At 42.2% G+C, this 27,678-nt stretch overlaps 1 protein-coding gene across 16 annotated transcripts in view; it reads left to right on the top strand.

Annotated features, from left to right (window-relative positions):
• KIAA1217 (KIAA1217 ortholog) overlaps positions 1–27,678 on the top strand; it is a 289,219-nt gene that overhangs the window by 109,806 nt on the left and 151,735 nt on the right. The window lies entirely within an intron of this gene.

The raw sequence follows: 27,678 nt of genomic DNA, 5'->3' as shown, positions 1-27,678 counted from the left end.
CATCTGTCTTGAAGGGCTTAGTTTTCTGTAAGAAAGTTTTAATTGGCATTTTCCTCTTCTTACTACAACTAGGTGTTTAGCTCTTTTCTGATTACCATGTAATTCCTTTATGGTAGTGTGTTTAAGTTTTTATTATATTTGCTCTCTTAATTAACACTCTCAGGGTGCCTGGCTCAGTAGGTTCAGCATGCACCTCTTGATCTCAGGGTCATGAGTTCGAGCCCCATGTTGGGCATGGGGATTACTTAAAAATAAATAAATAAAGATTAAAAAAAAAAAATCAGCACTCTCCTTGGTGCCTCTTGGCTCAATAAACAGCATGTGTCTATCTTGTTCACCATTGTAACTCCAGTTCCAACACCTTATCTGGCACACAGTTGTGATATTTGTAGAACAAATGATAATATCGAAAGAAGTTTGGCTTAGAAAGCTGTCATTTTGGGACTGATGTTTTGGAGACCGGAATAGCATCATAATGTATTTCTCAATATTGGGCATTTTGTTGAACTCCACACTGCTGGAATTGTGTGTCATTTGCATCAAAGAACTTCCTCTCTAATCATCTTCTTTTAAAATGCAAATGGAATCCACACAAAAGCTTGTACATGACTGTTCACAGCAGCGTTATTCGTAATTACCAAAGAGTGGAAATAACCTGCATGTCCATCGGCTAATGAATGGGTCAACAAAAGGTGGTATATCCATACAACAGAATAATATTTGTCAATGAAGTTGAGGTAGTGCTGATACATGCTACAACATACTAAGTGAAAGAAGACCATTGCAGAGGACTACATATTGTATGATTCTGTTAACATGAAATGTCCAAAGCAGGCAAATCCATACAGATAAAAAGTAGATTTGTGATCATATAAAGCTGAGGAAGTTAGGGGGAGCTGGGAAGTGACTGCAGGGGGTTTCACTATAGGATGATAAAAAAAAATTTTTTTCTACAAAATAAGCATTGTGGCATGTTGCTGTTTTCTATTAGAATGTGTGCAGACTTCCTAACCTTAACATTTAGCAGAAAAGATCGTAAGTATGGGTTTTTGTGTCTATCTCAACCTTTGCAACATGAGCAAGAGTAACTGTGATCTCATCTCTTTCAGTGTTGATTTATCCAGGGCCTGGCTCATGGTAGGAGGACCACAGATGCTTGCTGGGGTACTAATACTTCCGTAGAAAGGTCTGGGGAGATTTTGCTTAATGAAATGGCACAGATTCTATTATCAGCTTAACAGAGTTCCTTGCTTAGAAAAGGCTTTTAAAGAAATTGTTACTCAGATGATTTTCAATAAGAGTGTCCAGACTATTCAATGAGGAAAGGACAATCTTTTAACAAATGGTGCTGGGGAAACTCAGTATACAGAAGTTGGGAATTTACCTTACACCATATACAAAAATTAGGTCCCAAGACCCGTGCTGTTCAACTGAGAACAGCCTGATTGGCATGAAAGAATGGAAACCACTTGAGGAATTTTCTTTCTCCTATCTCAGATAAATAAACGACTTTTCTCAGTTAAAAAAAAAAAAAAATTAACTCCAAATGGATCCAAAACCTAAACGTTTGAGCTAAAACTGTAACTCTTAGAAGAAAATGTAACAAGTTTCATGACATTGAATTTGACAATGATTTCTTAGATAGGATGCCAAAACACAAGCAACAAAAGAAGGAATTGGGCTTCAAAATAAAAACTTGTGCAGCAAGGGACACTATCAACAGAATGAAAAAGCAACCCGAGAAAATGGAGGAAATATTTGCAAGTCATATATCTGATAAGGGATTAATATCAAATATATATAAAGAACTCCTACAGCTATACAGTAACAACAACAATTTTTAAAAATTCAAGAAAGCACAAAGAACTTATAAAAGAAAAACACTTTCTTCTCAATACTTCATTCACTTTTGATGCCAGATGTGTGGTTTTTCTATATCGAATTATTCTCCAATTCTCAGCAGATTCTGAATGCTTGCTCTACAATTGAACTCAGTTCTGGCTCTAAATACCTAGAATTAGTGCAATTCACACAGAGGAAGGACTCAATCCCACAAGACTGCCCCCAGTTTCGGACTCCAGTCATAAGTAGTGGGTCCCAGATTACCCACAACTTCTGTCTGACCTTACTACAAATCAGAGGTTCCCCTGTTCCCTCCTCAGGTTTGATAATTGGCTAAAACGGTTCATAGAGTTCAGGAAAATGGTTTACTTATTACTACCAATTTATAATAAAGGAGATATTAAAAGACACACATATGCAGACAGATAATGAGATGTACCAGGTGATATCTGGAAGGGTCCTGAGCACAGAACCTTTAATCCCTGTGGAGGGCCACCCTCCTGGAACGTGAATGCATTCTTGTTCACCAACCCAGAAGCTCTTCAAATTCTGTTGGTTAAGGTTTCTAATGGAGTTTTCGCTGTATAGGTGTGTTTGACAATATCATTGGCCTTTGGTGAAAATTCAGCTGCCAGTCCCTCTTCCCTCCATGGAGGTTGGGGTTGGGACTGGAAGTTCCATTTCTCTAATTGCATGGTTGTTTGCTCTGGCAGTCATCCTAGGGGATTTCCAAAATCACCTCGTTAACATAACTCAGGTGTGGTTGAAAGGGGCTTTTTATGAATAACCTTTATTAATCTGAAGCTGATTCAGGAGCTGGGGACACAAATCAAATATTATAGTAAAAAGTTGTTCTTACAGTTCTTATCACTTAGGAAATTGTGAGCGTTTTAGGATCTCTAGCCAGAAGCAGTGGGAAGAGAACAAATATACTTTCTTTTCTTTTTTTTTTTTTTCAAATATACATTTCTTACTGTGTTTTAAGTTGAATAGACATTTTTCCAGAAAAGACGTGCAAGTGTCCAATAAGTGCATGAAAAGATGGTTAGCATCATTACTTGTTAGACAAATGCAAACCCAAACCACAAGGAGAGCGTACTTCACATTCGTTAGGATGATGATTTAAAGGGAGGGAGAAAGGAGGGGAAGAAGGAAGGAGGAAGAGCAGAGAGAGGAAATGAGAAAGGCCACGAGTAAAAGTGTGCAGTTGTAGTAGTGTTGTTGAAGGTATGGAGAAATTGGAACCCTCGGACATTGCTGATGGGGAGGAATGTCAAGTGTTGCAGATACTATGGAAAATGCTATGGCAGTATCTCAAAAAATTAAACATAGAATTACCATGTGACCTAGCAAAGCTCCTTCTGGGTATATACTCAAAATTAGTAAAAGCAGGGTCTCAAACAGGTATCTGTGCACCTATGCTCATAGCAACCTGATTCACAATAGCTAAAAGATGACAGCAACCCTAGTGTTCATAGTTAGGTAAATGGGTAAACAAAATGCGGTGTGTACCTACAATGGAGTATTATTCAGCCATGAAAAGGAAGGGGATTTTTGACACACGATAAAACATGATGAACCTTGAAGATATGATGCTAAGTGAGCCAATTACAAAAGGAAATAATATTGTTATGATTCCACTTTATGCATTTTCTAGAGTGGTCACCAACATAGAGACAGAAAGTTGGTTCGTGATCAACAGGGACTAGGGGAGGAGGGAATGGAGAAAATACTGTTTAAAGGGGAAAGAGCTCCATTTGGGAAAGATGAAAAGGATGGTGGTGATGGTTGCACTTAATGTGAATGTACTTAATGCCAGAATCATATACTTAAAAATGGTTAAAATGGTAAAATTTTGCTATATATTTTTACCATAATAAAAAAATTATTGGGGTGCCTGGGTAGTTCAGTGGTTAAAGCCTCTGCCTTTAGCTCAGGTCATGATCTCAGGGTCCTGGGATCGTGCCCCGCATCAGGCTCTCTGCTTGGCAGGGAGCTTGCCCACCTCCCCCCCCTGCCTCTCTGCCTACTTGTAATTTCTGTCTGTCAAACAAATAAATAAAATCTTAAAAAAAAATAAAAATGAAAAATTATTATTTTAAAATAATGGTGTTTATTTGTATAGACTGAAGTCGGCCATAAAAGGCCCATGTTACCCACCCAAGCATCACTGTCTCTAGTTGCTTCTTCTAGACAAAAGGCAAACACAGCAAGCATTGCCTCACCTTGATTCTTTTATAGCTTTTACTTCAGAATTACTGAGTGAATCAAGCAGTAATTGATAATATTTTCAATAGTGCTTAATACCCTATCGAAAAACTTGGGACTTGTTAATCATCATTTGGGCCAAATTCTGAGGTTTCATAGTATTATTTTTTTCTTGTTGTTGATCTTCTAATAATTTTTATAGTAACTTATTTGATTCAGTAACTTAAAAATAAATTTACAAAGAACGTATTCTTGAAAGAAACTACTGAGTCTCGCAACCGGTTTCTTAGTGGAAAGCAGAGTCTTCCTGATAATGATGGAATGCAGTTTGATGCTTCGAAAGGGGTCTTGAAAATTGAAACTGTGTACACATTATCTCTTCCATGACCTTCGGCTTACCATCTTGGGTTGGACTGCCCACACATACCTTACTTCCTGGGAGCGTGACACATCGCAGTGTGTTAGTCTTCAGACTTGACATTTCTGCATTTGCCTTTTTGCTGGACTTTTTGCCAGTTTCAGCAAAAATAAACGGGGCATTGTAATCTCTGAAAATGGTTTTAACTTAAGTGAGTTTGTAGCCTAAAAGGCAACTGACAAGTGCCCAATCCGGCATAAGTCTCAATGTCCTACCAGCTTCGTTTAATTCCCCTGGAGTCCCTTTCTAAGCCAGAAGTCAGGAAAAGTATTTGTCCCAGTGTGGGTAATTATCTAGTTTCTCTGTCAAGGCTTCCTTTAGGGTACCTTCCCAGGTTATCCTGGTGTCTGAAGTGCAGGGCATTTGTACCTTTTAGAATACTTAACATCCCATTATGGGGATCTGGACCTTAAGCAGTCTTCTCAGCCCAAGTCCCCCAGTCCTGGAGGATCACACCGAAGCAGCCCTGAAACAAATGGTTTCAATGGCCCCAGCCTTCTAGAAGACGGGCAGGTCCTCTTCAAGTCCTATAGGATGTGGACATGCTGGAAAGAACCTCATGAAATTATTCATGTATTCGAGGTGGGCTGAATTTAATCTTTCAAAGAGAAGCAGCTGTCAAGTTTTTAAAATGTTGAGCATATTTCACAATTTTGACCTTGACGTTCAAGATATTTCCCTGTGTCGAACCTCAAATTTGTTTGGAATGAGTTTTCTTTTCACATAAAATAAATTTATATGTTTTTCCCCCAATTCTAGGAGTAATATATGTTCCTTTGAAATATTGTCAATTGAAGGCATTTTAAGTTTATTCCCTTGGTTCTTTTCTTATGGCTATGAAATTTAGATACAACTGATTCTTTTAATACAGATGACTCTTAAGAAAGAGGGATTTAATCTTAGCAGAATCATGTTGAAACTATCTTATAGAAGGGCACAGAGAAGAATATAAGCTATGTTTCTGGGATAAATTCCATTTACATAGAGAAGGAAAAAACTGAGTCATAAGTGACTCCTGTGTAGATCCAGATTTATGCCTGAAGCAGCTTTTTAAAACAAATTTTTGAAGCTTGGTTTCCTTATCTGTAAAATTGAAGATACCATATTTTCCCAGTGTCAGTGTGTGGATTAAATAAAATGCTACATGGGAGAGGGCTAATGAGTATCTGGTACATAGAGCTTCAAGTAGCGATCTTCGAGACCTTCTTATCGGTCTCTACCTCACCTCTTTTTCTTTTTTTTTTTTTTTTTTTAAGATTTTATTTATTTATTTGACAGATCACAAGTAGGCAGAGAGGCAGGCGGAGATCACAAGTAGGCAGAGAGGCAGGCAGAGCGAGAGGAGGAAGCAGGCTCCCTGCTGAGCAGAGAGCCCGATGCGGGGCTCGATCCCAGGACCCTGGGATCATGACCTGAGCTGAAGGCAGAGGCTTAACCCACTGAGCCACCCAGGCGCCCCCTCACCTCTTTTTCTTAAGTATTATCTCTTTTCAGATATCCCTTTATTAGCACAGAAAATATGTTTCTTTTGGGTTGTGATCATTGCAGTGGAGTCACTGAACATTTTGGGTATTGTCAACCACTTTTTGGCCATTCGAGTAAGTCATTTATATAATGAATTTATAATTCATTAGGTATTTCCTAATTTCAGTCTAAAGAAAAACCCGCTTTCGAAATTGAAGGAAATCTCGTGCCATTCGTTGTAAGGGGTTTACTCTCCTCGTGTCAGACTAGCATGTTTGGGCCTTGGACTCCACTTTGAAGAAGCTGGCCACCTCAAAGGTGAGATGATAGTTAGGAATTTGGGTCCTATTTTTTTTTTTTTTTAATAACTACTGTGGGCTGGGAAAGAGGACAGGTGCTTTATACCTGTTTCACATTTTAATCTTCGTAACTCCTCAATGGGTGTTATTATCCCGCGTTTATGGGAGAGGAAATGAAGGCGTGCAGAAGTTCATTAGCTCACTCGGGATGGCCCGCGAAGAGAGCTCTGGTTCAGTGTTGCGCTCCGGCCCGTCTGCCACTCTCAGTGTTTTCCACAGTTTAATTGCACTTAGGGGTCATGCTTATGAGGCGACATCCTTTAACATACGGACCTTAGTGTCCCACCAAAGCCAACATTAAAGTCTGTCTCACAAAACAGATTCTCTTTTCCCCCCTGACTCCATCTTCTCTCCCACTCTGCCTTGCTTGCGAGAAAAACAGGTTGATTGTTTAGAGTTTATTATTATGTAGAGCTGTTTCCAAGGTAATCTTAGCGTCATGATGTCAGGGAAGAAAACCTATTGCAGATTGTACTGTCCTAGGAAGAAGGAAAGGAGAAGCAAGTAGGGACTTGATCTCCAGGCATTCTGGATCCGGTCAGAAGGAGGACTGCTTACGTTGGCCTCTGCCCTGGAGACTCACGAAGCCGACACTGCCATGATTGTTGTCCTGCCCTTCATATCGGCAGCCCCCACCTCTCCCTGCCCATTCCTGTTAGCGCCCCATGCCCCCATCCGAGGGCTGGGGCCAGGGAGCGCACCCCTGGCTCAAGCAGACTGACTCCCTGTGAAATCTACTCCAGGAACTTTCTTTGGATGGAATCAGCCACCTTCTGTAGTTGACTGCCTCACGTTGATTTGCCTCCTCTTCTTTTCTGAGAGAACAACCTCACAAGGAATCATGGAATTTGCTTGGAAGTTATTTTCAAGTAAGCAGAACACTTCAGTCTTCCATCCAGCTTTCCAGTTGTGGGAAATTCCTTGAGCGTGTCTGTCCGTAGCTGTGTCTAACACGTGTTAGGTAGAGATAGTTCTCTGTTGTGTCATCCTAAGAAATGCAAATCCTTTTCTCTGATTGCTTTGCTCTTTCCTTCCCTGTAGATACTGTGCTGTGCTCAGTAGGCCGCCAAGTCTGTATGGATTAGAGCTGCTTAGTCCCCTTCCACAGTTCCTGTCAAAATAATCAACCATCGTGGTGCAAAAGGAAAACCAACAGATGCATTCTCCCTGGCTGAAAGTGGGACTCGGTGCCCCAGCCTGCAGATGAACTCTTCTCTTATTTCTTTCTAGAAGCATCCTGCAGTTGTATGTCCTAAGATTCCCTTTCTCATGTCTTCTGCACGTAGGCAACGTCTTTCCTAAGCCCCTTGTCAGGGATCGCAGTCGGGATCCGTGGGAAGGTTGTCATTGCCAGGATGGGTCCTTCACCTCCATTCCTAAAACAGAGACCACACAGAGTTGTTTTCATTTAAATTCAACGTTTTGTTCATCACAATCTGAACTTGAGTCCTCCTTTTGCTTCCTTTTCAGTGGAGACTTGTTTATTTCATGACTTCCAGTTCTGGATACGTATAGCATCGCCCCTATCTGAACTCAACACTTCTGGGAAAACTGTATGAAACTGAATCAGGAAAACAAAATATATTTGCTTTCGCCTTCTTTGTCATGTCATATGCCTCATTTATTGTCTGTTTTTGTGAGTCGAGGTTGTAGTTTAGATTTCCTTAGTGTGGTGTTCTGAGTAAAAAACCACAAAACTGGTGTTCAGGAGATCTAGAATTTCCTACCGGCTCTGCCAGTTGCTAACTGGTGGCCTTAGATAAGACAATGAACTTGTCTAGCTCCGAGCTCTCCAACGTGAGGGTCGAACTGAAAGGCATTAAAAGTTCCTTTCGGGTCAGCATTCTGGGACTCTGAAAAGATAGTTGCATAGAGTAGGAATACCCTTATTTGTTCCTAAGAGATTGTCCTTGATAATAATTGATGTTGTTTGAAAGACTGGCGTACACAGATCTTGGACAAATAATTAAAATTTTAGGAGGCCTACCAGATCACTTTTGCTAGCATGAAATTATGTTTCAAGGCATAGTACTCTGGCCTTTTCAGGAAGTCTGCTTGTTTCTGAGAAACACCACGCTCTGCGGACATGCCAGGAGCTGGTGAGCTCTACATGCAAACACGTCAGGCCGCAATCACAGAGAACAACAGCCACAAAATCTGGAATATAGCCAGAAGTCCAGATGTGGAAAAAAGACAGTCAAGAAACAAAGGATTGCTGTGAAGCCTAAGCATTTTAATTAGACAACCACCTGCCCCACATACTTGACGAATTTTGTAGAACACTGTGACGACAGAAAAGATGGTTGAAAGGACCACTTTTTTTAATCAAAAATTTTAAGTTAAAGATAATATTTGCACGTGGTAAACTCTTCCACTCATACGCCTGACACACACCCACAGAATTAAAAGCTTCTATCCTAAATTCTCAGTCCTTCTTTCTAAAAGTAAGCATTGTTAATAGTTTCTTGATAGGTCCTTTCCCAAAATAGTAGATGCATATCCCAGTAGAACTGTACACAGCTTCTTTTTACATTTATATAAATGATCAGAATGTACAGTTGTTCGGTGCCTTCCTCCTCCTATAATGACTCGTCTTCAACATACACATCAGGTCATACAGGTCCAACTCATTTCTCAGTGACATGTTGTTTACACTGTAGAGATTATCATGCTATTAAATCCATCTCCTATGCAAATTAAATAATCACCTCTCTTGTTTCTACTTTTCTCAATCCGCAACCCCTGCGTTCGGGTCGTTGTTCTGTTTATCAGGAAGGCAAAGCTGCTCTGTCGAACATCCTGTTCATAAATCTGGGTTTTTACCCCCAGCTATTCTATCAGGGTAAATTGCTCTAAGTAAAATTGATTGTTCAGGATGTTTACAAGTTCTACCAGAAAGGCTGTGCCAATGTTAATATCCCTGCAACATGGAAGAAGGCTATTTTCTCTATTATTGCTAACCTGGATACCAATTTTTTTTTAATTTTACATATCTAATAAGTGGGGAAAAAAAGACACTCATTGTTTTGATTTTTTTTAAATAAATGATATTAAGGTATATTTTCCTATTAATTATAGCTGATTTTCATATGTTGATAAGGTTCTAGTTTGCCCATTTTTGAGTTGGATGATTACTCTCTTACATTGATTTGTAAGACTGCATTATAAATTAAGGGATTAACTTTCCACCATAATTGTTGGAAGTACTTTTTTCTAGTCTGTCTAGTCTGTTGTTTGTGGAGGGTTTTTTTCCCCCCTTAGAAGTTTAAAATTTTTACAAAATCAAATTTAGAAATCTTTCCTTTTGTATATCTGCCTTTTAGAGTTGTGTTTTTAGAAAGGCCCTCCACATTCAGATATTACACATTATAAAATTGTGTTTTAGTTTAGCACTTTTAGAGTTTAACATTCTTAGGCTGTACTGTTTGATTCAGCTAAAGTTTATTTGGGGGGGGGTCAGGAGTTTGATAAGGTTTCAGCCTTATTTCTTTTTCCAAGTGGCTAGTCAGCAGTGCCATTACCACTGACTGAATAATTTAATGTTTCCCCCACTGATCTAAAATGCCACCCTGCGAGACCCAAATTTCTGCTTGTATTTGACTTTATATCTGAGCTCTGTGTTTGGTTCCATTGAACTGTGTCTCACTTTTCTGATTCCTGTATGTTTGAGGTACAGTAATTTCAGACATGAGTCAAGCAAGGGGGAAGATTAGCCATTGTTCTGCTTCGTTCATAGGCACGCTGTTTAGTGCCTACTTAACGCAGGGACGTCTGTTTTCAATTTTCTCTATGAACTAATGTTCATGATAACATTGTGTCATCTGAAAAAATTAACTTCTGCTATTATACCAAGCTTAAAAAGATTGAATATATGCCAAATTAAAAATAAACAAGGGGACTTTTTAAAATAGCATGAAAAAGAATGTTTTTCAAATTGTATCTAGAAATCTCACTTCTGTGACATCGTTCCATAAATAAGACATTATAGTATCTCTATTCATGTACACATTTATAGGAGATCAGTCAGAAAAGTGTTAGTATTTCTTGTGCCGTGTCTTTCAGTATGTGGCCCATCAAGTAGAGTTATGGGTTGTTCTTTATATGGATTTCATATAAAGGCCTTTGCTTTGGCAGCAGTTGGGACCTATTCACTTTCTGAGGTAAATCTTGTAGATCAGGAAGTTGAGGTTTTGGGGTAGAATCCAAGAGTCAGTTCTGATCTTATTGTTGGGGAATGTGGAAACCTAAAGCCTTCTTTAGCTAATAACATGAATAGTGGAGGATCCTTTTTCCCCTGTACTAATTAAGTATTTTCTAAAAGACAGTGAACTTTTAACAACAGGAGCTTAACTGGTTATTTTTCACAGATCTGTGCTTAAACATGGTCAGAGAATGGCCCCGTATTAAAATCTCCTTATCTGTGCATGTTGTAGTTTAAAGGAGGAGCCTTACTATTTATGTGGAGATTTCTTTCCGTCTTCATACGTTCAGTGGTAGATTCGTGTCTTGGGTCCAATTTTGAGTTACAACTGATTGTGGATTCAGTGAGTTGCAACAATTAAGAACCGTTTTTACCTCAGAATCAACTCCGCAGAGTATCTCAGAGAATCAGTTATCAGCTGTGCAGGGGGTAGATCCATCTTGAGCCAAATGAGCAGTTTTATTGCTTCTTTTCAATTGAACAAACGTAGGCGCTGATTTGTCCCAGACCTTGTCAGAGAAGCAACGTAGGTGTGTGAAAAAAGAGTATATTTATTCTTCAGTCTTGTCTTCAAGTGTGAAAAAAGTTTTTGCAGTCCAGCTAACTTGAGACACCAAGCGTAGTGATTTCTTCACAGACATTAGGACTGAAAATGAACAACCTGTATCTTCTTCTAATACTTAACCAGAGGCTTGGGAAAAGCCATGGCAGAAGGCAGTGGAGGGACAGTTGGAGGACTTGGCTTGACCTCTCCTCAGCATCCAGCCACAAGTAAAGCAGCTGCTTGGGAGGAATAGAGCAGGGCTTGCCTACATATAAGGCTCTCTCTGAACAAAAAGAGACAGCCTAGACCAACTGCAGTCTACCTCAGCGAGCCTTCCAAAGGGCATCTGTAATAGTCCTACATTTGAGGTTAAAAAGCTCAAGGAAGAAGGTTGGGAAAATACTAGAGGAACCTTTAGATGAAATGAAATGTGGCAAAGATCTTCATTCAAATTTAATTGAGTCCAAAGCCATTCCTCTCTGGAGAGAGCCATTCGGATTGCGTTGACTGAACACACAAGCCAGGAATTACCATCACACCACCGATGATATGCTAAAAACAATTTGGCGTCTGAGCCCTTCTTATATCTTTAGGTTCTTTGTAGAGAACCCAGGCTAGGAGTTGTTCTTTCTGTTCACTTTATTTTGCTCTCATTTATCTTGACTGTTGACAGTATTTTATTAATACTTTTTTTTTTTTTTTTTTTAGATTGTAGTAAAATAAACATAACATAGAACTTTACCATTGACCATTTCTAACTGTACAGTTCAGTGGTGAAATCATTACTGAAATCATACAGTATTTGTCTTTCTATGTCTTACCTCTTACCTCACTTAGTGTAAGTGTCCTTAAGGTTTAGCCCCGTCAGAATGTCCTTCCTTTCTGAGGGATCCTTTTAAGGGCTGAGTACTATTCTGTCATGTGGATATACCACCTTTTGTTGCCCCGTCATCTGTCAATGGACATTTGGATTTTATTTTTTGACTTTTAATCAATAAAATGGACCCATAAGACCATTCCCCACAGGAATATGCTTCAACAAAATAGTTCCAGAATTTGGAAATACTTCCTGGTTAGACTTCTGCCGTTGTTGATAACTGTGATTTGGCTTAGTGAGTGTTACTAGTAGAAGAAATGATCACTTTAGAAATGAATTGCAACAACTGATCGCTAGTCTTGAGAATTCATATCTTCTCACTTCAAGTTCAAGCAGCTGCAGGATCCAATAAACAAAAAGCCAAAGGACAAAGGTGGCAACCACTTGGTGAGAGATGTTTGTTTTCTTGAATCGATTTCCCTGTACCCGGCATCCAGAAAAGTGTGTTTTTCGTGGACATTTTAAGACCTCTAAGCTTGAGATGTGGGTTTATTTCCTCAAAGACCGAGTACGTGATCTTTCTCACCAGACTCTCTCGCAGGCTCCGCTAGGTAAACAACTCCAAGGTCCGGAAAATGGGAGTGAGGGGAGTCATTTAGATTATTTCACATCCTCTCGCCCCGGAGTACTTTCCTTACTCAACACTTTCCTCACGTTTCTCAGAGGAAAAAAGAAATGGAAACTTGGTACATTTATTTTTTACATACATGCCAGCTTTGACCACTCTTGGCAGTAGGTGAGCAGGAGATTAATGATGGGGATCATGCCATGGAAAAAGCCATAAGGCTTTACATCACAATTTTTTGTTTTTAAAACATTTTGTTTTCATAGCTGGGGATTACTCCATTTGCAGAGGGTAGGGAGAATGAAAAAATATATATAGTAGAATAAAAGGGAGAGTACTCATTCCAAAGAAAAAAGTCACAAAGATGTAACCAACTCCATTTCAGTTTTGGGAAGAAATGCTTTGAGTTTGGAGGCGAATGAACAGGAAAACATCCTATGCGTATGCTATTTTGCATACCATTCCTTGCCTGAAGAAAAAGACCATATAATGAAGAGGTAATTATTGTCCCAGTGTACTTAGAGTATGATTCTTATTCTTTTTTTTTTTTTTTTTTAAAGATTTTGTTATTTATTTGACAGACAGAGATGACAAGTAGGCTCAGTGGCAGGCAGAGAGAGGGGGAAGCAGGCTTCCTGCTGAGCAGAGAGCCCAATGCGGGGCTCAATCCCAGGACCCTGGGATCCCTGGGATCCTGACCTGAGAAGGTATAGGCTTAAACCCACGAAGCCACCCAGGTACCCCAGAATATGATTATTCTTATCCTAAAAGGATCACCAATAGATTTACTTCAAAAATAGAAGTGACTTTAGTTCATTTCAGTATTCACATAATAGATTTGACTTATTTGTCTGCTGTACATTAAATGATAAAAACTTAATTGAGGATAAATTACAAAGGAAAATAAAAGCATGTGTATAATTCTAATATGTAACCAATTGAGAAATGAAAAAAATATAATTCCATTAAAATTTGTTTGACTTAATGTAACGTTGGGGGAACGTAGTGGGTAGCCTGATAATCACAAATAGCTAGAAGTTTGTAAGTGGATGGCCATTTAAAAAAAAAAAGACATTTATTTGTTTGTTTGTTTTTTATTAACACATAATGCTGCAGGGGTACAGGTCTGTGAATCGTCAGGTTTACATACTTCACAGCAATCACCATAGCACATACCCTCCCCAGTGTCCATCACACAAACACCCTCTCCCTACCCCTCTGCCCCAGGCATAACCTCAGTTTGTTTTGTGAGATTAAGAGTCTCTTATGGTTTGTCTCCCTCCCAATGTTTGTTTGTTTGTTTGTTTTTAAGCAATCTCTATACCTAGCATGGGGCTCGAACTCATGACCCTGAGATTAAGAGTGGATGCCGTACCAACTGCACCAGCCAAGCGTCCCACTATTTTTATAGTCGGTGGATGCAGTGGTTTTAGAATCGTGTCTCTAGCACAGTGTAGCAAATGGACAGACTCTTAGCTCTGAGTATATACTCACAGCAACTATCTCTATCCTTTTTACTCTGTATTTATGGTATAAGAGATCTTTTAAAAATTATCTTGATTTTTTTGGTAAAAATTACCTAAAGATAAAGGGATGTTGTATTTTTTTTTTAAAGATTTTATTTATTTATTTGACAGAGATCACAAGGCTGAGAAGCAGAGAGAGAGAGAGAGAGAGAGAGAGGAGGAAGCAGGCTCCCTGCTGAGCAGAGAGCCTGATGTAGGGCCTTGATCTCAGGACCCTGAGATCATGACCTGAGCTGAAGGCAGAGGCTTTAACCCACTAAGCCACCCAGGTTCCCCGAAAGTTGTATTTTTTTGAATGAGATGTTAGTGCGGTCTTAGAAAACTGTATACATACTACGAAAGTCACCTTTGTGTGTTCTGTAGGGTCTTGTAGATAATGGAAACCAGAAAAATCTAAATTAAGATAGCTCAGGAATAAGCAGGCTGAATTCTTATACCTGTTCTGGGAGCAGTGAGTTTGGTGAAAAGCAATGATTTGGGGGAGAAACATGAAGTTTGACAGAGTGCTCCCACAGGGTAGACCCAAGCGTGCAGGGTAATCTGGGGTCTCGTGGTTTTATAGGAGGTTATGTTGACTATCACATATTAACTTTGTGATATTAACTTTTGAATTTTAACTTTGTCATTTTGTGAAGAACATGTAACTGCGGTCATGTAAAAGACTGCCAGAGTCAGCCAGCGTATAATATAGAAAACACCCCTACCTACCCCAAGTCTGGGGAACCCCTAACTTCTGTGTGTATCTTAGGAGGAGATTTGAAGAGAGGTTGACGAGAAAGGATAAATGTTTTTTGAACATGGACCCAGTGCCAGGCGTGAACTCCTCCCTGAAACGACATGGTGGTGTTCCCATTTTGCAGATGAGAAGACTAAGGCTCAGTCAGCCTGTTGTTTAGGAGACAGTATTTCTAGGACCATGTGATTCCGAGCCTGTGCCCTTTCCCACGCAGGCCCCTGCTCCTGGTCAGCTTCTTCTAGCAGACACACTGATCTGGAACGTCCCTCCTATAACCTGAGGCTGTCTTGCCCGCCCTGCTTTGGGTGTTAGAATGGGCACGCCACTGTCTGAAAGCCATTAAGGAAAATGAGTCACTGGCTGGACACACTGAACGTCTTCCGATTAGGAGAGCTTCGCGGAGAAGTAAAGTACCAAATGATTTTTCTTCTTAAAAAGAACTGAATCTCTCTCCTGAGTAGATAGAGATTGTTGGCAAGTTCATGTGCATCCCGGTCAGCAGAAAAGAAATATAAGCAGTAATGAAAAACCTGTGGACTCAGAATACCTTTAGTCCCCAGAGCTGCAGAGCCGGCCTTCGGGGAATGATGTTGAAGGCATGCAGAATGGAAGGGGTGGGCATAAAGAGAATTCTGGTCCAGGGGGAAAAGGCAGGGAACAGAAAATGAAGAGATGGAAGGAAAGCACGCTGGGTGGTGACTCTTCACCCCTGGGTAAGGTAGTAGAAGCTGCTTTTGTTTCACCGCTTAGCCCCCAAGTAATTTTTTTTTTTTTGGTAAAGAAAGAGAAGAAAATATTTTTGAGGTAACTCATTACCTTTTGGCTTTAGGCCTAGAAGCCTCAGAAGTTAAAAGTAATTTTATATGCTGCAGATGCTTCCTGGTTTTAAAACTGGGACCTGGCTTCGAAACAATGATGACATCAACACTGAAGGATATTATTCTTCCATATCATGTAATTCCAGTAGCAGCTGGGGGGAGGGGGGAGTCTTTACGAACGTAGGGGGAGGGGAGGTAGTCCGATGTAGATCATGAACTAAGCAAAGAAAGATATTTAGCTTGATTTCCATTGTAGGTAAAGATTAATTTGGACTGTGTTCTAGTTCTGAGACAGTACAGTAGATAAACCTGTCTTGCCTGTTAGTATTTTTAAAAAGGCCTTGATATTGATTACAGACCTTTGATGTGTTTTCATGACAGTTCAGACTACCCACGCCCTAAAATACCAATAATTAAGAAAAACTCTCCTTCAGAGGAGAATCAAGGCAACTCTGCTTCCATGATTTAATTTTTGATGTCTCTGGAGGGATGCAACAAGCTCTTTTTAGCCATAAGTAGTTGATCTTAAAATAGGGTATGTACTTCCTCTGTAGTACACTAGTGAGTCTCAGTTTTATTCTTGAGAGCATGAGGTTAAGTGCTAGAAACAAAAGGAACTTCATAGAACCTTGTTTCCAAATCCTGTCCTCCTATATTCTCTAGACCCGGCTGACAGTAGATTGGGTAACATTTATGGTTGGTCATACCTACCGGGCCATGTATTTCAACTGAAGAGTGGATATATGACTTTGGGATCCAGTTCTGACTTCCTGTCTGGTTTCCCTTCTTCCTGCCTTGGGCTTCATTTTTTTCTAGAGTTCTTGAAGTCTCTATAACCATGCCCTTCCCAGCCCAGTCCAGGGTCATTGGATGTGTCTTCATGACTGTTTGGTCATTTGACAGTGTTGGGCGAGTGTAGGTGTGCTCCTCCACTGTGCCCAGAAGACACACCAGCAGAGGTTTAACCACAGTCTGGGTCTGTTGCCCAGTGTGAAATGGGGGTTCGTCCTGTAGGAGAGGGGAAGCTGGGGAGCCAGTGATAATACAGGATTTTTCCTCACCTTGTGTCTAGGCTCATGAACTCATGAAAAACAATGAAATAAGGAACAGTTGCCTTTCCATAATATATTTCATTTCTGGATCCCTTTTGCATCCTATCAAAATCTCTGCTCTACAAAGGCTCTACTAAATTATTGGTTCTAAGCCTATCTGATAAGGTTGCTGTTGTGTCTCTCCCCAGGGGTCTCTGCACTTTTAATAATGGAGTCAGTCCAAACCCCCTGCTTAGCTAATCAAGGAGCTGTGGGTTTGCAGGGTCAGCTGGCATGTTGGTGTAGTGTTCCTGGAACAAGATGGCTTCTTAGTTCCCATGAAATCACCTTCTTCTCCCACAGCCCAACCACAAGCCACTACCCTGCCTGCTCACAGGGCTGACGCTGCTCTGTGGTTAATAAAAGAGATAAGAGCCTACACATGCTGGTGGCTGGTAACATGGTGGGAAGACCTGTGTTCTCCTGCCTGGGGGTGTAATACAGCCCAGGGCCAGGAATGGGCCTTCTGGTCAACCTTGGGATGGATCGCCTTCCCAGCTGGGCTGTTTTGCCTCCTCCCAGGGTGGCGAATGCTGGCCACCAGCATGACTATTCTGTGTGGACACTCAAAGTCTGCCTTCCCTCTCTGCAGCACCGTTTGCTCCCCTGGACTAGGAAAGAGGGCAGTAGACAAACCTACACCAGAGCCAAACATTGGATCACACTTGCCACATGAGTCTCTCTTCAGCTGATCTAAGAGCTCCATTATGAATGGGGAGGAGAGGTGACCCAATGAGATAATCCTTGAAAGAGTGATCCCATTCTTAGAAAGCTGGCCTTTGTTCCGGTGTTCTCTACAGAATAATCATGGGCCACATCATACTTTCACATTTCTATGTCATTAATTGCAAGGGGTGTGTGTGTGTGTGTGTGTGTGTGTGTGTGTGTGTGTGTACTTGAAGTATCCACCTAAAAACGTTGCTTTACCCTTCTCAAAAATGGGCTCTGATCTGCCCATTTTAGCCAATGGTGGCCAGAGCACCGCTGTTCCATTGAAAACATAGTATTTTCTTATGCCAACCAATCAAATGCTCTCCGTTTAAAATGCTGTCCTTCGTGCTGGATCTGAAAGCTCTTCAGTGACATCTCAAGAGAGTCAGCCCTGTATTGAGAAGGTCATTGTCAAAGTAGGAGTAAACGAAGAATCAAGGTTATTCTTGCTCTGCACTCTTGCCCTCAGAGTGAGTTACCATTCCCAGAGGCACAGGAACCATGCTGTGCTTGAGTTGTGTTTGCGAGTAGAATTTATTAGCTTTGGGGAGGAAGGAGAAGGTCATCGTGATACTTGGTAAATTATGAGAGGGGGGTCAGAGGGTCAAAAAGAGGGAGCTCCCTGTCAGACATTCCTGGCTAAGAGTCAAAATACCATGGAGCAAGTAGTTTGGAAATGATGAGTAACCTTCTCAACTTCATCCTAGACCCTCAGGCCCAAGAGTGTACCCTAAAGGGGAAAGCAGAGCTTTGCAGAAATTTGGAGATGGGAAGATGGTGGGTGGACAATTTCTTGTGGGTTTCTACAGTGAGTACGAAAGGGTGAAAATAGGGTCAAGTGTTCCTCAAAAGCTCTAGAATGACCCTATATTACGTCCGCATCCGCCTCAGACCCACAGCGGCCTCCCGGGTCTTCCAGATGGAAGAGGAGAGAGTCAGACCAACAGGAAGTGCTCATCTCAGTGATGTGGTTTCCTCTTCGCTCCCGGACGGAGGGTCTCTCCTTCCCTTCACTGAACAAGACGTTCTTCAGAGGAGGGAAAAGAAAGCCTCCTTCCCCCCATGGGGTTGACATTCCAGTAGTGCACCTGCCCTCGGGTCTAAAGGACACGAGATGGGACCGCCTTGGTAGACGGTCCAGGTGGAATCGCGTGGGAACTCAAAGTGTCACCTCAGCACCCATGCGGCGCTTGCTTCTGGTGGAGCACTGCCTTCACGGGAAGGAAACTGAGGACTGGGCAGATGCCTCAGTTGCATTGAGTGCCCAGAGAACCTTCTGGCGCTGTAGTTTGCTTGTGAGTTAACAACTTCCGATTTCCTTTCTCTCAGTGTCTTCATCACTGCCTCTGTTCCATCCTAGATTTCCGACTTATTTCGGTAATGTATCGGTAGAAGAGTGTCAGGGAGTTTCTGTAGTAACTTTTCATTCGCAGCTTCAATTTGCGGAAATTGATCATCTTAACTGGTGTTTGAGAGCCTTTTAATGGCCCCAGCCAGTGCCCGGTTGATCATTTCTGAACTCTGATTTGCACGGCGGCTCCAGAAATTCCATACTGAGGATGCAAAACAGGACCTGTAGGACTTTGAATTCTGCTGAGAGGTTCATTTCTCTCTCTCGATCTCACTACTGTCCATTTTTCAGTGTAGGGCCAGAAGCTCCTCGTGTCCTTGGAGAACTGCTTTCAGCTTTTTGCCTTTTCTCTTTCCAGGTAATTAGCAAAAGTCTGTTCAATTGTTGAACTGTTATGTGTGCACATTCTTTTTTAATTCATTGTATCAGAGGAATCGGCGCATGGGTGGTTCAGTGGTAGAATTCTCGCCTGCCATTGTATCAGAGGGATGCCTGTTACACATCTTCAAGAAGAACTCCTAGAACCCAGCCTGTTGTTTCAAAAGATTGAGATGTTCTTTTATGAACAAAAAATTTACCAGGGTATTAAAAATGACGACATATGGTATTCCTTCAGCTGGAAGAACGTATGAACTCCAGTAGCTTCAAAATCAGGCTAGAGAGCTGTAGCTGGGTTTGTTTCTTTTCACTCCACCACAGATTATTTTCCTTAATTGCAATGTTAAAAATACTAATTTGTAATTATGGCCCCAGTTATGTTGTATTAATTATAATTATAATGTTTTATCACACAGACTAGCAACTGATGATGGCCCTTGTCTGTTTAAATAATATCAATCCATCTTTGAATTTAAGAAATGGCGCCACTTATTTAATCGATGTTAGCAGTGAAATGAAACTGTCGAGAAGACTATTTGTGTACAAAGGCATTTTTATCCCAATAAAGTTTATAGCTTTCACAATAATCTTCAACCCCCCCCCATGCATATTTCTGGGGATTGCCAGACTAGAAAGTGGGAAATGGGAAATGAGGCTTGGCTCCAGCACCGAGCTCTTGGGTAGCATGGGCTGAAGAGGGCTGGCGTGTTGGCTGAGTCCTGTCCGTGCAGCTTTGCACACCTGTGGCAGCAGAGAACTGGAGATCAAAACACCAATTTGCCTGGGGTCCGGGAGGTGGCAGCCCCACAGGCAGGTGGGCCTTAGGGACAGCATGTCTCAGGACCCAGACCCTCCGCTGGGGATGGGGATCTGCCCACCCTGAGACATCTGCCACCATAATTCTTACTTGCTCATGAATGGGAATGCATGTTCAAGTTGAAGGTCTTGCATCCCTGCAGCTAAGAGGCCTGGAGTGGACAGAGCCACACCTCTTCCTTCAGCAGCAGAACATTCTAGGAACTCTGGTCTATGTGTGTTTGCTTCCAGCTCCTTCTCCTTGAGAAAAGCATGACTGCTTTATTATTATTAGAGCCAATGCTTTTGTCCAGTTTCCTCCTTTGCCCTTCTTGGTGACATTGTGAGGTAGGCGGGATGGTTGTTGCCATTCTGCTGGCGTGAAGGTGAACCTTGGCAGTTTAATGGGTCCAGTACAAAGCCTAATGTCAGCCTAAGTAATTCATTCAAAGCAGAACAGTGAATGAGGGCCGAACCTAGGTCTTATACCCAGGTTCTTCCCAACCTGGTGCTTGGAGCTCCGGTCCTGCACGCTAGGCCTTCCTCAGTAATGGCTGTGAGTGCTGTGCTCTGGTGTGGCCAAGGATATTACGAGGCCGTATGCCTCTGGGAGCGACCCAAAGCTAAGGTCTGCCATAGAGATTGAATCTAACTCTTCATTTTGCACATAAGGAAACTGAGGACTGGGCAGATGCCTGAGTTGCATTGAGTGCCCAGAGAACCTTCTACAACCCAGACTCGGACTGTCTGCCCAGTGCTCTCTGGCCCACTGAACCTCCCGTCTCCCTCACAGAGTGGCATTGGCCGTTATTCTGCAAACGCCTCATTCATTTCACCTCCAACCGTTATGGAAACTTCTGGAGTAGATGTTTTGTGAAAAGGCCAGCCAGTGCTTCCCTGTTGTAAGTAGTAGGTAGGGGAAGACGAGATGTTCAGAGGCATCCTTATCCTTCAGCTGGTTTGGGTGGTATGAATCCGCTTGCTTCAGGGGCAGGCTGGTCAAGATCTAAGAGACTCTAGTCTCTGGGACGATTCTCTCTGGGAGAAGAGGGAGGATCAGAAGTGCAGTGCGTTCCCGACTGGTTTCAGTAAATGATCCCATTCTTTATCCTTCCTTTCTCCGAGTTAAAATTCAATTATACCCTCTCTCCTCGCTATTAAAATTCATGCCTTCAGTTATGTCTCAAGTGCAACAACTTAAGCTTCTCAAGCAAGGCCTGGTCCCATGGTGGCCTGACTGAGGCAGGTGTCGGTGGGCACCCAGCCCCCAGCAGTGTCACTCCCCTTACAGCAACAGCCATTGAAGAAGGATGGAGTGGATCACAGAGTTTTGGAATAATGAGGGAGAAATAGAAATCTGGGGTTCAAAGCCCCCCCCCCCTTTTAAAGTTTTGACTATTTTTGTTTCCCTTGAGTTTAGTGTTCAGGGGAGGAGGGTTTTGGTGGACATCGAAGGGAAACCCTGCCAAACAGAAATTCCACATCAGATGGAGATTTTCCTCCTTCCAAGAAGGTGTGAGAGTAGCCAAGAAGCATTAAAGCATGGGGGGAAGTCAGGGTGATGGGTAGGAACGCTCTGGATGGAGCATGGGGGCTGGGGATAGTCCCACGGGTTTTCTGACGAGGCTCATGTGAGCTTTGGGGAGTTTCTGGGCCAGCTCCCAGTGCCTGGACTCCTCAGACCTGAGCTAGTCCAGGGACAGGAGGTAAGCATTCAGATCAAGCCAGCTGCCAAAGCCAAGGCTCCATGAGCACCAGGGTCTCCTTCCAGGCTTTCTGTTCGTTCTGGAGGGAAGTCTGAGCCCTGGAGAGATCCCTGCCGTCTTGGTGCTTACGTGGAGGGTGAGGACAGGCCGAGAAGAAACACGCAAGCAAATGAGCTATCTCGCGTGTCAAGTAGCACTAAGTGTAGTGCACGAAAGTTGGCAGAATTCTCAAGGAATGGGTCATTCCGATGCCCAGAGATTGCATCTGGTCAGGGCAGTTCCGAGATACCTGTTCCCCTTGTGGAGCTGACCTGGCTTAACTCTTCCCAGACATTTTCTCTAACACTACCTGGGGCGCTGTGCTTCTTTTCCTTCTTTGGTAAGTGGAAATGTGGAGGAACGACCTTAGGAAAGCCCACTGAGATCTGTTAAGGAGACATGGGTCATTTTATAACTAGTACCCTCATCCTCAGCCTTCCCTTTGCATGAGACCCCACCTTCGCGGATCTCTCCATGGTCTGTTGCATCGTTTCCTCCCGTATTCTGTGAGTTACGAAGGGTGGGGTTGGAAACCCCAGAAGTGGAGAATGACTAGGGTTAATACCACGGTCTTCCACAGCTGCTGTCCCATTCAGAACACTGGCCACAAACACCATGTTGTGTCTACAGCTTGGACCGGTCAAATGTCTGCCCAGAGTGGGACAGGTTTCCTTGCTTACCTTGCAATCCGCTTTTGCAGGCCACGGCAAGGTAGTAGAAATAACTGTGTAACAGTGTAAACCCACTTTTTTGAAAGCCAGCACTCCATTGTATGCATAGGTCGACAAATATGTTTCTTTTTTTTTTTTTTTAATGTTTTTAAACATCAGGTTCCCTCCCCCCACTGCAGTCATGAGAAGACCAGCACGGGAGTTGTGACCATCCTGATGTGAGGCATGGATTTCTCATTTTTTTAGAACTTATCTCACTTCATACAACAAAACTGTATATGTGCTGCCGAAGCGAGCACCATACAACAAAACTGTAATACAAATATTATTATTACTAATTTCTAGCACTTTAAGGATGAGGAAGCTGCACATGACCCATGACCTCATCAGTATTTCCAAGGTGAGGTGCCCCAAGACATTAAGAGTTGAACTTGAGGCTCAAGGCTAGTTCTCTCTTTCCAAAAGTTATATCCCCCATCGCTGGCATGAATTCACTGTAGAATTATTTGCAATTCTCAGGAAATTCGAAATTCCTAGGATTCCTGCCCTGAATCTTTTTCTTTTTGAGATGTTGTATTTTTTTTTTGGGGGGGGGGGTCTGTTTACTCTTGAGGGTCCCTCAGACTTTATCTTGTGTTTTAAGGTTATTGTTAATCAATTATAATACTGACCATGACTCACAAAGTCTCTCAAGGCTACCTACTTTTATTCCATCTTTAGTATCTTAAATATTTTTAGAAAGGAATTATGTTACAGTTCAGTCTCTCCGCTTACAACTTTTTCTTTATACCCCGAATAACCTGAAATTGCTTTGGTCCCCAAGTTACTGGTAGAACTGTGTGTCTTTGGGATAGAATGACTTCTCACACAATTTCCCCAATATTGGCTTATGTGATGTTCTTTAGTTTTGTGGGGAGGGAGGGGGCACTACTAATTTTTCTTTCTTCAATGGCAACTTCATTAGACTTGCAGATATCAGCTCTCTGCTGTCCTCGGTGTTAATGACACAAACGGTCACCCGGTGTAATTTTTTCTGACTGGTTACATACAGTGAAAATGCACAGTACAAGGGACTCTGGGGCATTCTGAAGAGTTGAAGACTGACTCCCAGCCATCAGTGTGAAGTGTGTCTTGTTTCCTCCCAAGACTGGGATTTCAGCAAGTTTCCTGCTCTTTTGCTAGGGACTGTGTTCATGGTACGCCTTGAGTTCAAGGCGCCCCCTCGTGGTGCAACTGATACATAATCAACGTGAGAAAAAACGACAAGCCAACCAGTGATAAAGAGGCTGTGCATTCAAATACGATCTTACAGTTCTAACTATTTTTAAGGCTATCAAATGAACAAAATCTTGTTTTCCAATTTTCTTTTAAGTTCGTCTGTAGCTGTTTATACTATATTCAGTGCTTCATGTTGGGGGAGGGAGAAACGAATCAGAAAAGCACAAGTCGCAAATCCTGGGCAACTTTTAAATAAATACACACACTCACACATATATTTTAGTACAAAAGTAATACATGTTTATTCTAGAAATGCTAGAAAGAACAGATAAAGGGTAAAAAATCATAATCTGACAACCCATATGGATTAACATTTTGGGGTATGTCCTATTTTTTTTTCCCAAGTATATAGACTCAAGGAAAACCAAACACATGTCATTTCAGCTACCATGATTTTTCCTGCTGAATTATACCCGTGAAGTCCATTCTCTGTTGTTACAGGCTCTGCTCCTTCATCATTGCTAGTGCCTGCTTAGTTCGGTTGGTTCTGTGGCGTGCACGCTTGTGGGTTACTGCAGATTATTTCCTTAAAGTCAGTTGCTTGAAATCGAACAGCCGAATCAGAAGGATATGCACACTTGTAAGGCACTGGGTACTTATCGCTTCATTATTGTCAGTAAAGCATCTTTGGGGGAATGTGGTTGTTTTTAACAAAGGCTTCAAGTTCCTAGCATTTGCATTCTTAGTCTGTGCCAGGCACTGTGCCTCTTGGTTTCCGTACCCCCATCCCATTTGATCCTCATAATAACTATGTGAAGTAAATACTATTATTGTCCTCCCTTTCCAGATAAGGAAAGTCAGGCTTACAGAAATGAAGTAGCAGTCTGTGGTTCCAAAAGCAGGAGACAGAGGGCTTTCAGAAATTGGGTAAAAATAGCCCTTTGCATCCCTTGAATCTTGAACTGAGTGGAAACGAATACTGATAATTCTCCATCGGTAAAATAAAGAACAAGAGTGTTGGCAGTAAGAGAGGAGGAAGAGGAAATACGGGTCCGCCAATTTAGAAACATGAAGAAAATTCTAGGCTAAGGCTCTGGCAATTAGATCTTCTTGTTAAGAGAAGATGCGGTGGACAGCTCAGTGATTACTGTGTAATTATAAAGTCTGGGGAACTCCTAATACAGACATGTTTTCACGAGATCTTGTCATTTTCTTCATGAACACATTTTCTTTGACCACAGTTAGTCTTCAGACTGCTTAAATTACTCCTAAATAGTCGAGTTGACTAGAAGGAAAGTGTATGAGAAAGCCTTCCATTTCTGGTTAAAATCAGAACCTTTTTGCGAGCTTTTCAGTTTTGGCAAATCTCCAAAGCCCTTTATGATTCATCTCTTTCTCTCTCTCTCTCTCTCTCTCTCTCTTTCTCTCTCTCTCTCTCTCATTCTCACTCCCAAAGGACCTATGTTTCCCTTTTGCCATCTTTATCAATATTCTTCTCTTTTCCTGTTATTATTATGTAATTATTGTTAATCTAGAAAATTCAGAAAAAGAGCAAATGACATCTACCCAGTATCTGCTCTTCCTGTTCTACCCTTCTCAGGCTTATCAGTCCTGTCTTTAATCTTCGGACAGGGGAGCTTTTGAACCTCTTTCTCTTCCTGCTGCACTTAGCCTCTGCAAGAGATCGGAAGCACCTTTCCCCTCTGTAGTTTCCCTTGACCATTTTCCTCTGTTTTTTCTGTTTGTTTGTTTGTTTTGTTTCGTTTTGTTTTTTAAGATTTTTATTTATTTGCTTGACAGAGAGAACATGTGCATGGCGGGGGTTGGGGGTGGGCAGAAAGAGACGGAGAGTCAGGCTCTGTGGGACTCGATCGCGGGACCCTGGAGCAATGATGTGAGCCCAAGGCAGACTCTTAACCGACGGAGCCACCCAGGCACTCCGACCACTTTCCTCTTAATGATAGCCACTGGATTTACTAGGAGTCTTTGAAATAATCAAAATGTCCTTCTGCTTAATTTTTATGGCATTGTTATGATTACCGCTACAGCTTTTTCCTTGAGGTGAGGCTTGCGTTTTCCCATTTTGCCTTAGCTTGATGTAGCCTCGTGATGTCCATAAACGACAGCTCGCCATTAAAATTCTCTGAAGTGACCCGTAGCCACTCCTTCCCCACCCACACTGATTTTTTTTTTTTTTTAAGGAACAGTTTTCTGTTTTATGGTCAAATCTATAAATCAGACTTCCAAGCTCTACACACTTGATTTAACCGGAGTATGTGAGTGGCCTAATAAGATCCAGTTTTCCCCCTCCACTTCCTTACTGGGGGGCTCAGAACCCGTGGAGCTCCAAACATTTCACACACGGTACGGAACCTGCCGACAAGGGAGGAGGTTTTCTCACTTGAGTTTAATTCTGTAATCCTAGGAAAAGGTACCTGGCATTCCAGAATTCAAGTTCCTGTGGCCTCAAGTTCTGGAACCCCTTGTCTGTAGGAACTTCTGCGGCTTCTAAGAGAGGAAGGCCTCCTGCCTGTCCAGCACCCCAGAGTCCTTTCCTCCCGGCTTCTGTGTTTTCCTTGTCTTCCATCCATGAAGCCGGGGAAAAAAGCAACCGGTAGAGTTGGTGTTTGTTCCAAGTTTGACGCCTTTGACCTCTCCTGTGTTTCTGCCCCTGCTTTCTTGAGTTTCGGACAGCTCTTGCCTACAGCAGCTGCTTGGGGGCCGTTCCTTGTCCCCTTCTGTCTTAGTATTCTGTTACTACTCGGCCTGTTGCCTCTGCCAAGAGTCCCCCTCTGGAGAGAGATGGGGTTTTCTGCCTTCCTGGCAGCCTCTTTGTAGGGGCGCTTCTCCCCTGCCTTCTGCTCTCCGCCCGCACTGAGCAGGGCTGTCTGGTCTCAGCCCATTTTATTCCCCGTGTCCTTGGCCTGCTGACTCTGGTTTTCTGCACCCCTTTCCCCTTGCCTGTCCACAGAAGCTCATCACGTCTGTCATCCTGCTTCTGTCCTGCACGTTTATTTACCACGCACCTACAGGGCTTTATTATTTGTGATCCGACTTCAGGAGATTTCTTTCATAGTTGATGAAGCCCGTAAAGAATCGGAGAGCCTACAGCAAGCCTCACCTTTCTAGAGAGAATATATTCACCCAGCAAAGGGCTTTTATGAGGCCCAGTCCAGCTCATAGCTCTTCTCATGGTGTCAGTCTTTTTTTCCTCTTCCGAGTCCCTTCGAGTTCTTTTCCTTTTTATGGGCCGCCTCTGAATGCATTCTGGGTAGACCATTTTAGTACCGTTCTTGTCTGGAGACCTGTCTTTGGGTTTGGGGATGTCACCATTGGTATTAAAATGGTTTTTTTATTTTTGTTTTTAAGATTTTATCCATTTATTTGAGAGAGAGAGAGCATGAGTTGAGGGGAGGGCAGAGGGAGAAGCAGATGCTCCTCTGAGCAGGTAGCCCCAAGTGGGACTCGATCCCAGGACCCTCCTGACCGGAGCCGAACGCAGACGCTTAATCCCTGAGCCACCCAGATGCCCCTGTTCTTTTTCCTATAGAGATTTGTGTCTGGCATGTATGAAACCGGGTTCTGTAAATAACATAAAATTATTCAGAAATACAAGAAAAACATTATATATACGTATTCTTGCTGTGTCTATTAATGGCGGGTTGGATCATGGATACTATATAATTCAGTTAGGACGAGGTTTAGAGGCTCCGTATAGGTTGGTCGTTCAAATGTTGTGTCTGGATGATTTTACTTCATATAATCTCAAGGTGCACTCCTGTTGTAGCGTGTGTCTGAATTTCTTTCCTTTGTGAGACTAAGTAAGCTGTTACGCGTCTATACCGTCTTTTGTGGATCCACTTATCCATTGGTGGGCACGGGGGCTGCTTCCGCTGTTTGGCCGTTGTGAATAAGGCTGCTGTGAACGTGGGTGTGTGGACCTATTTCTCTGAGGCTTCAGTTCTCACTGGCTGATCTTGGATTCCAGAGTAAATCATTTGCTCGGGAGGATTATGGAAATTTTCATTTTTCAAAACAAGAAAATGTTTTTCCGCCATGGTCTTTTCAAAAGAAAATAAAGTCTAAAAATCAATCCGTGGATCAAAGAGAACTGAAATATTTAAATACTGGCCAGAGTAAACTAAAGACACTTACTTCAG

The sequence above is a fragment of the Mustela lutreola genome, chromosome 8 (genome assembly GCF_030435805.1).
Source record: "Mustela lutreola isolate mMusLut2 chromosome 8, mMusLut2.pri, whole genome shotgun sequence".
Taxonomy (NCBI): Eukaryota; Metazoa; Chordata; class Mammalia; order Carnivora; family Mustelidae; genus Mustela; species Mustela lutreola.
Note: the sequence above shows the minus strand (reverse complement) of the source record. Positions and strands in the feature narration are given on the sequence as shown.